The following is a 4,293-nucleotide window of genomic DNA, read 5'->3' as shown; positions in this document are numbered from 1 at the left end:
CAGCGAGGGGAGCACCCTGTGCCAAGACCCTCCACGCATGCCCATTGGTAAGTGAATCAACTGGCACTGGCTTTCCTGTTTTTTAGTAAATCTCTCAGGAATCTGGAGCCAAGGTCTGGATTCTCCAGAGCTTAGTGTCCTCATGTGAGCTTTGCAAGTGGGGTTCAACAGCCTTTGAAACCAGGACCAAACTCAGGATCTGAGGGACCTGTCAAGGTGTTCTTTGAAGTCCTTCCTCCTTGAAGGTCTTAGCCCCTTTAATTACAACACTTAGAGTAAAAATCCAATGATAAATTCTGTGCATAAAGGGTAGTGTGTACCAATAAATAAAAATTAACTTTGGCGGTAGGTTGGCACAATTTCTAGATAACACTTCACAGGCACTAACTCAATCTGCCCATTAATGTTTTTTAACATCTTTATGGAGATGTAATTCACATACCCTACAATACACCCATTTAAAGCGCACACCTTAATGTTTTTTGGTATAGTACATAATTAATCTTTTTAAATTGTAGTAAAAATATATAAAACATAAAATTTATCATTTTAACCATTTTTAAGCATGCAATTCAGAGGCATTCATTACATTCACTATGTTGTGTCATTGAATATCTGCGAAGACACCTATAGATGGAAAACTGAGTCTGAGTAAGGCTAACAAATTTATCCATAGTTACTCAGTGAGGAAGTGGCCAGGTAGAGTTGCAAACCTAACTCTAATTCTGCCAACCTTGAAAGCGAGCTCTTCCCAGCGTGTCGTGTCACCTTCTACTGAGGCAGAGAGAGAGGTTCCTCAGAGGTCAGCGGTGCAGAGTGGCTGGAAGGTGGGCTCGCTGGTGCCCACAGGAGCCAGCAGGGGAACTACAGAGTAGTTCCGGCCCCTTGTGGCTCCTTGCCTGCCCTTCCCACTCGATCTTTAATCAGTTACTGGTGCTCTCCTTTGTGCCTGTCACTGGTTCTCTTTTGAGGACATGAATAAGCCACCCGCCCCCCACCCCGGGCCAAACTTTGTGAAAGAAGGACCCACCACTGTCTCTGCTTCCTCATTCCTTGTTATTCCTCAACGGACCAAGATCCAGTCCCACGGCTCCCCTGATGTGCCCCCCCAGCGACCAAATGCAATGGCTTCCTCTCGGCGGTTGCGCGGGCTTTTCCCAGGGCTCCCACAGCCTCCTCCTCACCATCCTCCCAGCTCTGAACCTTCCTCTACCTCCTTCCCTCTGCCCTGCCCTTAGAGGCTGGGGTTCCTCAGAATTCGGTCCCAAGCGCTCTGCCCACTGTTCCTGTTGCCCTAGACAGCCTTGTGTGCGACCTACACCACCTGCCAGGCCAGACCTCCCATCTGAGCTCCGGCCTCAACTCCTGCGTGGCGCCCTCGCTGGTCATCCCCCAGGGGCCTCACATGAACCATGTCTAACATAGAACTCAGCATCCTCTCCAGCTCCAAGTCAGCTGCTCTGCCCTTGCCCCCAACTCAGTAACAAGTCCTGTCATCCACCCAGGCACCAGGGCCAGAAACCTGGAATCATTCATTCCCTCAAATGTGAACTCTACCAGGACAGAGACCTTGTTCCCTTCTTTTTTTTTTTAACCCTATATTTAAGCACCAGGAACTGTTTCTGGCTATAGGAGGTGCCTAATTATTTGCTGAATAAATGCTTGCCGTTTCCCCACATAGGCAAACCATCTCCAACACCTGGCTATTCTTGCCACCTAACACATCTTCCCATATACCTCTGCTCCTCCAGCGAGCCACTCTCCTTCTACTCTAGTCTAATCTGTCCTCATCACTGGCCTGGACAAGCACAACCTCTTCACTGTTACTTGTGCTCTCTACTTCTGATCTCCCCATTTCAAGACCATTCCCCAGGTCACTAGCCAGTGGATCCTTACAAAAACCCAAATGTAAGCAAAACAAAACAAAACAAAACACAAAAACTAATTATGATTTTGCCCTTACCTGTTAAAAATCCTTCAGAGTTCCTGTTGTGATCAGGATAAGTTTCCTGGCATTAAGGGGGTCAGGATTGGTTTTGAATAAGCATGTTTCTGCTCTCTGTAGCAGACTGAGGGCCAGGGTCATTGGCCCACCCAGCTCGAAACTTTCTTCCTGGGAGGTGGTGTTACAGAGCTCTCTAACATCAGAGGCCTCTGGCAGCTCCCTGCAAACATGCTGGCCTGTGTTAGGGCCATCTGGGACTCCTGTTCTACATCCTCTCCCCTGTTTCTCCCACCCACTCTGGAGTCCGTTCAGAAAGCATGACTTGGAAGTTGTGCCCGGCAATTCTGCAGAGCTGGGGGAAAGAAGAGAGAGGGACAGAAGCAGAGCTGCCAGGGTGACTCAACCTTCTCCGGGCCTAGGATCCTTCTTTCCTGCCATCCTCAGTCTGTATCCTGATCTGCCGGTGGCCACCCCTGAGGATCTCCTAGTGGGGACCCTAGACTGCCAGCAAAGGCCAGAGGCCTTTGTCAAGGTAACCAGCAGGGAGAGAGACCCAGCTTCCTCCCTTTACTGAAGAAAAAGACTCCTGGCTTCAGCTGCCCTAAAGGGCTTGGGTTTTGGTAACTTAGAGCCTGGAGTAATGGAGATCAGGGGTACAATGAACTCTAGAAATCAGGCCATGGAGTGGGGGGGTTCCTAGGCATTGGGCATAGAGAGATTCTGGCTGTAAGGAACTTTTTCTGGAATGCTTTAGACTCAGGCTGCAGGAACCCTTGAGGAATTCTTAGGACCCAGGCTCTGAGGACATCCTGGTGAAGGGACTGCACTGAGGCTGTGGGACCTTTTCGGGAAATGCATGCCATTCGGGCTGCAAAGGTCCTCGGGGAACTCACGGCTTCAGGCAGGGGGCTGCTTGAGAGATGTGCTGACTCTGTCAGGATGTCCAGGGGACGCTACTGGGCTCAGGGCCCACAGGACGTTCTTGGGGACGACATTGAACTCAAGTTATGGGGGCTGCTTGGAGGAATCAATGAACTGAGTTTATGAACACTTCTTGGGAAGCTCATTGAACTCCTGCTGCAAGCCTGGAGCTTGGCCTACAGATTCAAAGTCCAGGTGGCTTCCCTTTGCCACACAAACCCAGAGTTACCCGACCTAGAGACAGGCAGGACAGAGATGACAGTCACCCACAGGGTCGTTCGGTCTCTCTCTCTCTCTCTCTCTCACACACACACACACACCACTTTCCCGGGCCCCTCTCCTGTGGCTTCTACATTTTCCTGACCTCTAAACAGGGGTGCTCAGCCCTCAGTCCTCAGACCTTTCCTCATCTTGTTGGCACTCACTCCCCAGGTATTCCCACCCAATCTGAAGACATTAAGCACCATCTGTTCTCTGACAACTCTCCATTTTCCATCTCCAACCTAGACCTCTCCCAGCAATTCCAGACTCACCCATACCCAACTGCTTGCTTGATGTGTCTACCTGCTTGGCTGACAGACATCTCAAACTCAACATGTCCAAAACCAGACTTACTTCTTTTATTTTTTTAAAGACTTTTATTTATTTATTTATGAGAGAGAGAGCATGAGTGGGGGGAAGGAGCCTAGGCAGAGAGAGAAGCAGACTCCTGGCTGAACACGGAGCCCGATGTGAGGCTCGATCCCAGGACCCCAAGATCATGATCTGAGCCGAAGGCAGATGCTTAACTGACTGAGCCACCCAGGTGCCCCTGGACAGACAGACTTACTTCTGACCTTCCCTCCCATACTCCTTCCTCCCACAGTCTTCCCCATCTTAATAAATGACAACTGCATTCTCTCAGTGTCCCACGTCTAAAAGCAGAGTTGTCTTTGATCCCTTCTTGTGTATTCTATATCAGCAAATCCCGCTGACACTACCTGTAAAATATATCAGAACCCAATCTCATGTGGCCATCTCCACCATGTCCACCCTGGTTCAAGCCATCCTCAGCTCTCCCTGGATCAAGGCTCTAGCCTCCTGGGTTTCTATATAGGCCTCCTTGCCTCCATCCTTGCCTTCCTCTCGTCTATTTGTAATGCTTCAATCCTTCAAAAACGTAAGCCGGAGCACGTCCCTCAGTTGTTCACAACCCGCAAGTGGTCCCCACCTCAGAGTAGAAACCAGCTTTCTTACTTGGACCTCCGTTGCTTCACGGGATTCTTCCTCACCAGTCCTCTCTCTCTTCCCTCAACCCTATCACCCTTTATCCTGCTCACTCCACTCCAGTCCTTCTAGGCACTCCCCACCCCTTTGCTCAGCTTTTTATTTTTCTCTGTAGCTCTTATCACCACCTGATATACTATTGATTTATTTGCTTATTTTTT

Source organism: Eumetopias jubatus, unplaced genomic scaffold (genome assembly GCF_037043125.1).
Source record: "Eumetopias jubatus isolate StellerSeaLion01/CBP00866 unplaced genomic scaffold, mEumJub1_p1.0 scaffold_7, whole genome shotgun sequence".
Taxonomy (NCBI): Eukaryota; Metazoa; Chordata; class Mammalia; order Carnivora; family Otariidae; genus Eumetopias; species Eumetopias jubatus.
This window is presented reverse-complemented; position numbering follows the sequence as displayed.